General features: G+C 39.5%; 1 protein-coding gene across 1 annotated transcript in view; it reads right to left on the bottom strand.

Moving 5' to 3' along the window:
- LOC121912805 (dolichyl-diphosphooligosaccharide--protein glycosyltransferase subunit STT3B) overlaps window positions 1–14,641 on the bottom strand; it is an 82,184-nt gene that overhangs the window by 47,634 nt on the left and 19,909 nt on the right. The gene's annotated exons all lie outside the window — the stretch shown is intronic.

Raw genomic sequence — 14,641 nt, forward strand, 5'->3', positions numbered from 1 at the left:
CTCAGGTCAGCCCTCGGTTAAAAAATGGAGAGATGAAGGGCTCTCACACATACTGTGGCATTTTTCAGAACAAAGCCTGCTTATTGTACAGATAATTCCAACTGCAGCCAGTGGCATGTGCTGATGTGACAAAGACATAAAATGGGTATGGAGTTAGAACAGAAAAAAAAAAAAAAAAGCCAAAAGAATAAATATAAGAAATATCACTGCAAACAGGCCTTGATTCACACTGTAGCTGTGGTAAGCTGAGGGGGCTGGAACAGTGTCAAGCAGCAGAACGAAAGAGCTGACACTGTTGAGAAGACTGCTGCCAAAGAGAACGGAGCAAGTGTTCAGTATATCTTCTGAGGCACCTTCTTTGATGCGCAGCTCATTAATGTGGGCTGCTCTATGGTATGCTCAGATAAAGGCTCATATACCTCACGTAAGACACTTGATGCATAGAGAACTTATAGCGAGGCAGAGCACTTCACTGGAGGACAATTACCTGCTCTGGCTCACTCTAATAGAGATGTATACCGGTGCGACTAATCAGCCCAATGGAGCCAACCAACACAAAGTAAGATTACAGTGAAGAGCCTAAAATGCTACAAAATAATGCAAAGGTATGTTCAAGTGTGATTTAGTTTGAACAACCTTCATTTTTGTATGTACTGTATCTTCACTCCAATTTCTTTCCCCGAGACCAAACATGCATGCGTGGCTGTGATAAAAGGCTGAGATCTAAGCCGACAATATCACACTGATGCTGTGTATCTGTGTTGCCTACCCATGTAGTTTTCTAACCATGCTTAGTGATAACTAGAGCCTGATCGATCAAGTCAGATGGGTGATATTAGCTTATCGCAGATATATCATATTGTTGTATGTGTCGGCTGAAAAGTAATAAGAAATTGCAGAAGAGAAATGTCACGGATATGTTTGCGGTAATTGAAAAAACGCTGTTGCCATTAAATGGTTTGCCATCTAGAAATCACTGACAAGTTTATTTTTAACTGTAAAATGTCCTGCTCAGTACATATCTCACGTTTCTTTCATCTGCTCATTAAGACTATGTAATTATAAGAATACGCTGCTTAACACACATTGCATTTAAGTTTGCTATTTTAATAATACGAATTATTAAGAAATTTTTATTAATCTCAATCTGAATCTTCTTCATAAACAAACAGACACTCATGGGATACATATGACTTTTTTTTTTTTTTTTAAATTGATGCACATGCAACATGAGAAAATGTAGAAAATGTTTAGAAATTCCGAAAAAATTAAAAAACCTTAAATTCAGAGACAATTGTTCCATAGCCTATGACCTACTATTCCTCCAAACTTCACTGAAAACGCTACACTAGTCCTTGAGATATTCAACTATTCTTACAGACAAACAAACAGGACCTTGATGGAGGCAACTGGGAGCAAATAAATCCCAGTAACATTGTGGTAATTAATGCTATGTTCATTGTAGAAAGAATAAAAAGAAGACTACAAAGAAACGCCTTCACAGAACACACAAGCAGAAAAAAGGTATGACCTCAAAAAAGTAAGAGAAATACAGGCCCGTCAACCAACCCTAAATCAAATAAACAACATTTCCTTATTTCCATCTTTGCCACAGCAGGCATTTATTCAGTTTATCATGGTTTGCGTGTATGTGTGTGTTTGTAAATGCAAGTAAGACGGGGGGAAGAGGCAGCATAAGAACACAAAGCTGCTGGAGTGTGCGCCACTCACACTCATGATCAGGACAGTGTGTTTTAAAATTGCTGGCATGAGGCGCAGCTCATTAATCATCACAAAGTGCCTGATTTTCTACCTCCTCCACATCACACTTGAAGCTGGAGCACTCCTCCCTCATGCAAGACCTCCCATCTTGGCTCTTGTTTCCAGAGAGCCCATGTTGGTCTGGCCAGGTATTAGTAATTTCAAACCCAACACTGAGAACACGCTTCTTGTGTTCATCTTAAGCACCATGTTTCATTTTAAAGATCAGCTTTTGCACAACTGATTATACTGTAAACATTTCCAACATTTTTATCCAGTCAGTTTTAAGACTATTTCTTAGGATAGGAAACAATTTCAGTGATTGATATTTGTTTGCAACTGTGTTTATATGATACATTTTGAATTTCTGTTTTATATGCAGATATACATCACTCAAGTTCAATGTTTATTTTTAACATCAGGCTGCACTGAAAACTACAAATGTAAGTTCTCTATAGATAGTTCAGAGAAGGAAATTCATTTTTTCATAACAGCAGGTAGTAAAGTGATCAGAAATTACAAATGCAATCTTATGTGTGCCTAGATGGAAAGGCCAAACAGACAAAACTATAACAGGCGTTGTGTTTCTTAAAGTGATCTTGAAAAACGATTGAGGATCTGATGTGTTTATCCTTGTTGTTCCTTTAGGCATTCCCATCATATAACTCAACAACCCAAAGGGCCTGAGTCAGGACACAGTACAGACTTTGCCAAACTCATTTGGCCAAACTCATTCCAGCTGGAATTCAAGAGTCACACAGAAAAGTACACACTTAAATTATAGTTGTATCCCAGTTTTTTGGCTAGTAAAAATTCACCTTAAAATGTACTCTCAGCCATCAAAGATTTTGCTTTGTCCATCAAAACTTAGTTGTTCCATCATGCAAAGCTTTATTTACTGCACATAATTTGCTGTGTCCAACCAAACTGCTCCTCAAAAATCAAATGGTGGTTCAGACAATACTTTTGTTCTTTCATTCTGTGAGTGTATTTCCTTACATATAGAGGTGTACAAAAAAACACAAAGTAACAAAGTGCAAAGCTGCAGAGGCAGCCAGGTGTGAGAGAGTTCTACCACAGAGGGATTTCCAATGCAGGCGGAACTGGCTAGCCACTTCTGCCTCATTGTTCTTTGGCTGTCAAATCGGCGAGGCAGAAACAAAGCGAATTCAAAGAAAGCATTCTAAAAGAAAACTTTGCGAGCTGCCAAGCCATATCCACAAAACCCATTTTCCAATGATCTCGTGGACAGCCGAGCAGAGTGCTTTATCCCTGCCCTTGTCACTTTGATGGGACGGATGATGTAGCTCTGCCAGACACATTAGCAATTTAATGCATAACTGCCAATATGGTCTCAGGCAACAGAGCACATAATGACTAGGAATACCACTGCAGCACCCCCAACAACCAGAAAGCGTGGTTCAAACCTGGCAACACCACCTCTAAACGCCATAAAAACACACTCCTGGACTGATAGCGAGGAAGATCAAGGGGAAAATGGGCCCCTATATTAACTCACCAGATAATATCTCAAAACAACAATGAAAATTAGGAGCGCCATACTGCGCACTTTAGATCACTTGGGGCCCCCCTGCAGGCATCATAATTCATTTTAATCAAGGTCCGTTTCACTGATTACCAGTTTCCTGTTGAGACAGGGCCATCATATCAGCATGACTAAGAGGGCTCCATTGCTGTTTACAAGCCGGTAATGCCTCATTCAGTATCAACTACATAATCAGATGCTTCATTGCTTTTCCCCCCCACTGGTTCGTGATATGGTGAATGTCTGAATAGACTTTTGGTTCCACGGGTGTAATCATCAACCTTGACTTATTAGACACCTCTGTTCTGAATGGATGACCTGCAAATGAGAGACCACTTAGGGACCCAGAGGGCAAGTAAGAACATCAACTAGACACACATCAGATGGGCAAGTTTGAGCATCGCCAAGACATCAAGTTATTGGGTTGTTTTTGTTTTTTTAAACACAGCAGTCTCTTGGTATGACAGAGGAGGTCTTTAGTAGATGAAGATGTGGGATATTGGTGACCTGGACCATAACAGACAACCACAAGTGAAAAGTATGTTATTTAATATCACAATAGCCAGCATCATCCATTTGAAGGACGGTCTTATGAGCCACTAGACTTACTTGCAACCCCAACTGTAATGCTGGTACACTGATTAGGCTTCCAGACAAGCCCCTAGCTGTTTCATGACCACTTAAAGAACAGGATTACAACTATCTGCAGCTTGCAAATTTGCCTTTTAACAGTCTCTCGATGGGATTTTCTGGTTGGATTACCTGAGAATGGCAAGATAGTTTCCACACTTTTCCCTCCTGCCCCAAGACTAATACCTCCATGCTGGTGGAAAGGGTCACACTAACAGGCTCATTGGACAGCAGCCAAAGCTTTAATAGTGCTGAGTGTCCAGCATGCTTGCCATCACCTGACAAGATGAGGCATCCTGGCGTATCATCTGGGTGCAATATCACTTTATTCGAAGTGTGTGTGTGTACTTGCTTGTTCAATGGCCCAGTAAGGTAATTGCAATCTGTGGTTGTGTGATGGCAATATCGCACACATGTTACAAGACGTGACTTAATGAATCTGAAATTAAATATTAGCTATAATTACTAGTCTGCCAGCATGTGCAGTAGGTTCCATGAGGCTCTGTCTCAGTTAATATAGGATTGTTTATACAAAGAGAAGCGGCAAGAATTACATGTACAGTGTCATTAGAAGATAAATACAAAATAAGCAACTAATTATTCTGCCAGGTCATTATTTGCCTAAACTGGCAAAAGTATAAATATCCTAATTTCAATGTTGGAGCACTTGCTGACACTGCGGAGAGCATTCCTTCAATTGAATCCTGAGTGCAGAGCTCATCTTTTGATCTTTTTTTAATAGGTCCAGGAAAAGCCATGCTATTGAAAACTCCACCCCAAAAAAAACATTACAATCCCAACCCTCATGCTTGAAATACAAAAGTTTCTAATTACATCCATTCCAAGTTAATCTGTCATGTCGCTGGAATAAGACTATCTATAACGTCACAAGACAAAGAAATGGTGTTTGTAGAGGCAATGACTACAGTGCACACAGCAACTAGGATTCCCAAAGTAACAGGAGACAAAAAAAAGTATTAGATGAGACATGTTGAGAACTCAATCACGATATTGTACTGATTTAATTTCTATTTAGATCAGTGATTAGCAATGGCTTGATAACAAATTAAAAAGAAAAGAAAATTGGCCCCTCAAATTGAAACTTCTCAGAATAAACCAGCTAAAAGTAGTAACACAACCAGATGGTTCCTGTTTTTGTTTTTTGTTTTTTCCTTGGTGGGGTATAAGGTCTTCCTGACAATATGCAAAGAGATTACTGCCTGTTGAAACTAATGAATGAAAAGTGAAAAATGACATTGCATCTTGAGGTAAAGAGACATAATGGCATAAATATTGACTTGCCTTGGGGAATAACTTCAATACACATTACTGTGCTCCTGCTCTAACTGGGACTAGCCATTAGAGAGAGAATGGCTATAAACCAGCATTGTTTATTTGCTCCAATACCTCCACATTTTGACAGTGAAGATAAATACACACATAAAACAATTTGGGCATAAAAAAAGAGGCTGTTGGGAGCAGAGTTATTCATTTCTGAAATGGAGCATAAACTGATAAAGACTTGTCTGTGCCTAGGTGCTATTTTGTGAATGTGTAGGTGCTATGTCTCTTACTCAGCAAATGCAGGAGAAGGCTTGAGGATTGCGATTTGTTCAGTCTTGGAAAGTGCTGCTTTTGTGTAAAATACTCAGAGTCTGAGCTATTTAAAGGCAATTGCCAATGAGCTCTTCTTTTTCCTGATATCAGATTTATAGAGAACAGAGTCACTGCTATTGACATCCTAATTATATTTTCACAGATACACAGTCCCTTATTCACACCTGTGTGAAAACAGCTTGGCAATACCTAGGCCAATAAGCCAACCAGACAATCCTATGTTCTATGTAGGTAACGCACTGCACTGTCTCTACTGTAATTAAACTGTTTCAGACAGAACAAACAACAAATGTATGAGTAATGTCAGTAACAGCAGTATCATATGGGAAAGATCAAATGTAATGTCATGTTAGTAATGAGCAGGAGATGTTGTAATTACAGATTGGAAAGTGCAGCTGATCCAACACATCGTTGAGAAAATACTTAGAATAGCCCTTCTGTAAAGGTATTTAATGTACAATGGAAGTAAAACAGTTTTGAGACTGGTGTTTTCTATCCCAAGATATTTGTAATGTAAATGGGGGTGGTCAAAATATTAGCATTGTCTTTGAACATAATACAACACACGACAAAACTGTGTCAACCCCTCCCTTCCAACCCCTTTCTGTCTCAACAAAAATTAAATGAATGGATAGTTATGATGGAAAAAAAATCAGATCTATTAGGCCTATTTGTAAAGCCCCTTTCACACATTCTGGACATTACCCGGAGGAGCTGTATGCATGAACGCAAATGTCTGACTCAGCTGACCTATACATTAAACTGACTTTACCCTGCCAGCTCCCTAGTGCAAAGTCCATGTAATGTCCGATTGAACCCATGTGTGAATACAACAGGTAATTTTCTGAAGAATTCACAGAGAGCAAGTGGGCATGTTGATGACATTGATGACATGCTGCTGATGCTGGATAAACGCAGTAGGAAAGCTAAGTGCATAGTTGTGACTGGGCCTGAAAGCTCCACTGTGAAGTTAGTGCTAATGGGAGAGAGGACCTCCTGTGATTTCTTGTGAAATAAAAGCAGTTTTATTTCTGGTGAGAAGCTTAAAAACACCGAATTACAACCACAGCGTACTTTTTGCATCATGTCCTGCCTCCTGCACCCTCTACACAGGCGTCACCCCTCTCCGAAAGCAAACGCAGTATTTCAAGTAGGTGAGAACATGTCTATGGCACGGACAATCTTCTGCTGTGTGGTACATGTGTGAAAGGGCAACTCCGGACAATGTCCAGACCTGATTCTCAGGACATTGTCCACATTTCTTATGTGAAAACAGTTTAGGATATCTGTGTTGAGTGTAAAAACAGGTTGCACTGACAAAGGAAACAAACTGACTCCGGAGTTCAGCCATAATAGGCTGGGTCAAGTTTATCACCACTTGCAAAACTGTGGGCTGATGCGCAGAGAATCCATCAATGACAAAACCATTAGGCAACTGCGCTTTCTGCGTTCGATAACACTATAGAGAAGTAGCCACGTGGCATACAGTTAACCAACTGGAGCTAGGTTAGCATCGATTAGCAATTACAGAGGAAAGATGAGAAATCTGAACCACATCAAGTATTGGCTTGACACCACAGCAATTACCGTGCAGAAAGCATTCTTGGGTAATATCGGTGTATGAGTATAACATGAGCCAGACTTATAATAGCCAGATACCATTAATAACCACATAATGTGAAAATATATATTACAATCTAGCTAACCTAACATTACCTTGGGAAGTCTTCAAATATCACCTATCAGACTTAATATTCTATTGCATGATTGTAGAAATGGAGCTGAATCTGTCCGAGTTCAAACAAACAGCTCGTCTTTTAAAAGAGTAAGCTTATCTAAGTGTGGGCTGTATAACAATGAATTCCCCACAGAGCTTAGCTTCCTATCTCCCAAGAATGACCGTGACTGAACTCAGAAAGGACATGAAATCAGGACAAAGTACTGGGCAAATAATCAAAGCCTTTATGGATGCATTCCACCAACAGATGGTCAAGAAAAAAAACTATAAAAACACGCCTAGAGCAGAGAATTCTCCTGTTCATTTACTAAATGTAAATTGTATTCCCCTCTTTAAAAAGGAAAGAATCACCGTAAGCATGCTGTTCTTGTACAGTTTGCATAGACTGAAATATCACTCCATAACTAAAAGGCCGACTTTTAAAAAAGACATAACAGCTTGCAGACACTAAGACTGAGCCATTAGCATGTAAATAAGCCACATTACAATATTTCTGCCCAACTTCAACATAAAAGATGTCAGTCGGTAACCATGGCTGATAAACTGGTGTATTTCATTTGCAGAGACATTTCATAGGGACTGAAATTTCAGTGGTAAATCCATGATCTTGTACAAATCCTGTCTGATGAATATGTTGGGCTGACAACTGATGAATGGACTTCAATTGCAACAGATGTTTCTGTGACAGCTACTGCACACTACATGGACACCAGATGGAGAATTAGAAGCATGGTTCTCAACACTGGAGATTAAGTGCCAGCACAAAGATGAGCGCCACTATCTGCAATGTAGACACACTGTGTGGGTACAAAATCTATATAAATTCTATACAATCTAGGGATAAATAAAGATGCATTGAACTAAACACATTAAAAGAAGATATACGATGGGGTTAGTATTGTAAAACACCATTTAACCCATAATCATCCTGTCCAAAAAGGACTGATGGTGAAAGCCTTTGAAACATAGTACAATATATCTTCATTCCACAGCAATTCACTTTACTAAGCCAATAACTGACGCCTGCCTCTGAGGAACCAAACAGAAGCAGCTTAGCGTTAAACCTGTGAAAATAATTTAAGATTGTTCCACACAAACAGTGGAGAAACACCCTGCTGCTGTCAATATTAAAAGCCGTCTCATCTTGAGCTGAGTACCAATGAGTGGACACTAATGTACAAGGTAGGAGACGTTCAATTTTTATTGATAAATACTTACAGCGTCACTTGAGACCTTTCAACATTAAGGGACCTGATCATTTTCACTTCACTTTATTTGGTTTAAGCTGATTATGAAAAATGGATACAATAATATTTTGGCAGGCCAGTGAGACATTCAGGCTATGCTCAAGCACATGGTTTGACAAAATTAAACACACCAAACAAAGACGACAAAGACAATACAAGACGAAAAATCAAAGTTGATTTTTGTCAATGAACGCGTTGTTTCATAGAGGATTAACGGAGGAAGGTTAACAGTAAATGTTTTAAACATTTTTGTCGGCTGTTTGATGAATAGTTACGCATTATAGCATGAAAATTCCCAGACGGTGAATTTGTTTAAGGGCGCCTTATGTAAGTGTTAACAGAAGGTGAACTTTACTTGCTCTTAAAAGCTACAGACCCAATGAGCCAAACTATACACAATAATAGATTAAGAATCATGTCATATGTCCTTGAAACAAGAATGATTCAAAGGAAACTAAAGATTTGTACTTTGAGTCCATTTACAAGGTAAGGAGGGGGATAAGAAGTTACATTGAAAAGCACAAAGTCACAGAATTTCAAACTACGCCGTGCGAATCAAAGGAAATGGATGAAAGGCATGCCAATTCCACATTTAGCCAAGGAGTCCACAGGGGCAGCGGATTCTCTTTTATCAAAACCCACTGTTACCATCGACCAAAAATAAGGGAGGGCACTGGAAGAGCCGGGCAGAAACAGCAGGCAGCAGTGAATCCCAGAGATAGGGAGTAATTACTGGCACACAAAGAGCTTTGCTGTCATAACGGGCGGCTAATCAATTGGATATCACAAACACAAACACCGAGGACAAACAGCAGCAATAATTACAGGCCTAATCATCACAGACTGGGATCTCTATTGAAGGCATTCTCAAAAGAAATCACGTCTGAATGTTTCATCATGATTTGGAAAAAAAAAGAACAGCACAGCTTTACTCTAAAGTTTCTAGTCTAACCACTGACAAGGTGTAATGAGGAAGGCAATTAACATATGTACAAGTGCTGATGGTGTACTTGTGTTTTTGCCCTTCTTATGGATGTGAAGGAAAGCAACACATAAGTAGAAAGCTACACACAAGCATGTAGCAAATCCCCCGCTGCGAGGCTCTAGGCTAAAAATCCTGCATTGAGGGTGAACCGAGGGCAGCTGCCCACGGCCATCTACAGCTTAAAAATCATCTTCTCTTCATCCAAACATCCACCTGCTGCAGTAGAAAGTAGAGAACTGGGGGGGGGAAAGACACCACAATAGCCAGAAATGAGACCATAAAACTGGATGTTAAAAAACACAGCTGTGGACAATTACGCTATCTACATAGAACTGATTCCCCTGGACAAAAAGTTGTCATTGCTCTGCCGTTGAGCATAATGGCTTTGCTGTGAGCTGTAGAGTCACTAAGAGACAGTAGAGAAAGCCGGTAAGACATTTATGCCTCATTGGCTTAAACATCAGTGCCAGGCGCTCAATAACACTCCAGTCAAGAAGATACTGAGCACTTTGCACAACCTCTCCCTGCAAAACTCGACAATCATTATGACAGTGAGCCTACATCATAACACAAGTTATTGCTGCCCCAAAGCTGCCATATCTGCATGAATGGGTTTGCCACTGTGGTACCAAAATCCTGTGGGGTCAAAATTTACTGCCAGGGCTGAGTAATTATACACGGTCTTCTGTACCGCTGTGATCTCTTCATCATTATTTCCTAACACATGGCTGCTTCTGCTGTTTCATATTCTATGGCTATGAGATAATGGAAGAGAACAGAGGGGATTGCTTCTCTTTCTCGCTCTTATTCTTTTTTTCTCTCTTTTTCTATAGTGGTGACAAAGCAATGTTTCATTCTTCCACATGGGAGTCTTTGAGCAGGTATAAATTCTCAAATCTTATGGCCTCCATAGACACATAAAGTCTGTGCTACATATTGCAGCTAGCCACTTAACTAGCTTGGCTTATGAGCCAGGTTTTTTTTTTTTTTTTTTTTTTTTTTTAAATTGCATGAAAGTGAAGAGCTAATGTTAAACAGCAGCAGGTAGCTGGTTAATTTAGAATTAATTTGACAGTGTTGTGATTCTTAATGTGATCTCTTGGGAAAGACACATCAGTATATAACGAACACCCTCAGGGACTTGGACACATGTTACTGATGAGCTGTGATAGCAACAAGTGCTTGAGGACTCTCTCATGGTTTGTTTATGCACAAAATGAAGCTGTCATAGTCACACAATGTGTTCCTAATATTTTGCCCCCCCCCTCATGTATGTTAATGGGGTGGACAAAATATTAGGAACATCATTCAATATAATGCACCCCAGTACACCACCGCCACCCACTACAACCTCAATAATAAACATAATTATGTTGACAAAAACTGAAAACGTATAAGCTTCATCAATGTAGAATTTATGGCAGAGCTGTTGTATTGTATTGCATGATTGCACAGGTGTACCTAATGAAGTGGCCGGTGAGTGTTTATCTATTCTGTAGGAGCCATAGACTGTGTGCACAAAACAAAAATTAGCTTTCAAGTCACAGTGTCTCTTTCTTCCCTACAAGCACGAACACATACCGTGGTTTACTGAATGAACTAGCAAAGAAACTCTCAAAGGGAAAAATGGACATCATTACCCAGGATATTTAGCTAGTTAGTCAGCCAGCTGTAGCACTTCAAAGAGCTTCAAAACTTACCTGCAAATGCAAAGCTCTGTTAAATCACATACTGAATGTGTGCTCTGTTTTCTTTGATGGCACTGATACTGTGTGTATGCGGTGCTAAATTTTGTTTGGACAAACAGAAGAGGTGCTGAGACGCTCTATGCATACAGAACTCTTAGTTTAATTTAGAAACCGCATTAACTTTCATTTAAATTTCATTTGACCTGATTGAACTAGTGTGACAGAATGCATTATTCACACTTACAAAGGATGACACCAAAGTTCTGGAGTAATTAGGTGAGTGACTCAGTTTAAGAATTCCATCAATTAAAAGCTTTTTGCTGAGTTACTTGGATGGTTTGATAAACAGCTAAACATTAAAAAAACAAATCGCGTCATTACTTTCAGTAAAAGGTTTTGTTCTCCATATACTTAATTTCATCACAGAAAAAAAGAAAACAGATATTAAAAGTTTGCCTCAAAGAGCCATTGTAAGATCAGGTCTTCTTCATAGAAGCTGGAGAGCAACATAGACAACACAGACAACATGAGTGCATGTAACCCCAAAAAGAGCTTGTTTGATGTAGCAGCCCTTAATGATCCACGCAATCTAATGAGCAACCATGCTAAATACAGATACCACCACAGGGGGCTTCCCGACTTTGTAAAACACAGAAAAAGCTACTCCATCATAACTGTGACTCTGCATGCATAATTGTACTGGAGGAAGGGGACATTGATTTGTTTGGTGGGGAGCAAAATTGCTGTAGTAATTTCCAGCAGAGGAAAGACAATGAGCCTTTTGTTATTCTTCCAATTAAATGTCACCCCAGACATGGTGAAGCTTCCACACTTGAGGCCTTCGTGCAGAGGATGAAGGATGGCTTGTGGCTAAATGGAGAATACTGTAGCTCATTCGAGGCAAAAGCATCCTAAATGCGTCTCGGCACTGGGATAATTTTTGTTCAGTGACTGAGACCATGCGGCAGAGTTTTTAAGGTCCACACTGAGTCACTGTCGTCTGATTTAACACAATCTTACACACTTCTTGGTGTGTAGTGCCTGCTAAAAACAGCTGTGTGACCTATTCTGGTGTCATAGGATGTGAGGAACCGTGTGGCATTTGCAGATCCTTCTATGTGTGAGACGAACTACAACAAAACCCTTTCAAAACTTGCTGTTACGTGAATGCATCTTTATTTTTCCAAACTTTTCCCCCATCAGTGTTCAATTACAGTCCTCTTTCTGTTTCTGTCAAGCTGCTACAGCCACCCTACTGCCTCAGGTTATCACTAGAGATGCAGAGATTAACAGATTTCACTATTAATCACGCTTTAAAACGTCACAGTTTTGTAACCATAAAGGCTCAGCTACACTGTGTGTTTTCTGTTCTGTTCTCACTCTCAAAGGAGGGACATTATGGTACGTGATTTTTCTATAAACAACGGTTCATTTCATTTCTGTGATTAATAACAGCTGCATAAGAGATGTTCTCAATTTCTTTCTTTCATTTTTACTAAAACAATTGCAACAAAAAAACCCCAATAATAGACAGGACTTTCAGGCCACATGTAAAATTAGATTCATTATTAAAATAGATTATTAAAAATTAATTTAAAAAATAGGAATGATGACAGTTGATGATAAAACAATTCAGTTTATTACATACATTTGTAATATTTTCCCCTGGGGGGATCAATAAAGTTCATCTTAATCTTATTTTAATAATCAAATATTTTATACTTTAAATATTACAAATCAATTAAGTCATTACTGCAATGTCCAATCTAAATTCATCTTGGATTATTTATTTTAATTTTTCTTCTTCACTTTTAGCCTAAGACTACCTCGGGTACTGCTGCACTTAATCCCTCTGTTGCATAATCCTTAGTGAAATGTGTTTCTTAACACGTCATGTGATTTTATCCATACGTAGTATTGTGAAATAAATCAACGTATAATCATCATGAAACCATGGTTTTTCCTCAGACTATAATTTTACCATCAAAATCTATAATCACTACATCCCTCGTTATCACTAAAATAAACAAAGTACATGGTGGTTAGCAATTAAGCACATTGATTCTATGCGAGGCAAGTTGTCGGCACTGCCTCGGCATGAACGTGGTCTCCGCAAACTCCCAATAAATGAACAGAAATGTAATCAGTCTTTCTACACTGAAAACACACAGTTGTCCTAATCTGACTTTGAAACTTCAGCAAAGATAAAAATCAAGCAAGCACAAGCACTCACAGATAAAGTAGGTGTGAAATGCACAGCGATAGCATCTTAGTAGAAAACGGGGCTCTGGGCAAAGAGAATACATAAAAGGCAAGAATGAGCTCATCCTGGGTGAAAACTCCACACACACCCTCTCCCCCACACCCGATGGATTTGAAGTGGTGAATGAGTGCAAAGGCTTCCTCTCATTCTCTTGTCTGGGTAGCATATCTCAGCCAGAGGGGGAAACAGATCCAGCACCCTATTACAGGGAGCCTGAGAGATGGGACTGTGGTTCATTCACAGCCAAATACAGCTTTTGTCTAGCGGGCCCCATCAAATAGGGCCCAACCTTCGCTTGGAGTGTCATAATGACATTATGCCAGCTCTGGCTGCAGCAAATGAAGGGAGGGTGTGTGTCTATGTAGGTGTGTGTGTGTGTGTGTTCTTTGAAAAGAGAGGGTGATGGAGACGGAGAAAGAGACAGATGACTCCCTCAGCTCAAGCGTCCTGATTGAACTGCTGCCCAGAAATGCAGAAGGGGGAATCTTCCCTCTGATTTCCCTCTGCAAGTGAATGATGCTGATGCAGACAGCAAGACTAATGTCACAGGCCATACAGCCAGCACCTTTAAAAAGAGACAAACTGTGGGCCAATTTCAAGCCTCTTTCACACATAGTTCCTGGTAAATTACTGGGATAACCTTTTAGGCACCGCTAGTGATTTTCACTATTCGCATTCAGGAACTTTTCCGTTTTGCGCCTTTTCACACATGGCATGGCAATACCGGAATAGGTGGGGCAAGGAAAAGTCCTGCAGATGACGGTCATGCTACACTTATGAATGCAAACCGCCATAGAGCTCAACAGAAGATGATGATGATATGGGAGGGGGGAGGGGATATCAAGAACACTAAAGAAGACTAGAAAGGCAGATTCACTTTATAAATTAACTTCACATAAATTAACTAAGCAAACATAAAGAAATAAACACTGAAGACCAGTCTACATATTAACCAAGTAAACAAAATTACCATGTTTCCTCTAATTGTGGCCAGGCCTTTATTTACCTCAACTGCTTGGGGTACCAGGTCTTTATTGGAAGCAGGCTTATATTAGAGAAAGGCCTTTATTTCTAATTTCCTTGGTTTGATAAATATATTTTTTCATATTTTAGTATGAAGCCTCCTTGTTTTCTGATCTGCTTCCATTTGCTCTGTTAATTTTTTT

The sequence above is a fragment of the Thunnus maccoyii genome, chromosome 15, assembly GCF_910596095.1.
Source record: "Thunnus maccoyii chromosome 15, fThuMac1.1, whole genome shotgun sequence".
In the NCBI taxonomy this organism is placed as follows: domain Eukaryota; kingdom Metazoa; phylum Chordata; class Actinopteri; order Scombriformes; family Scombridae; genus Thunnus; species Thunnus maccoyii.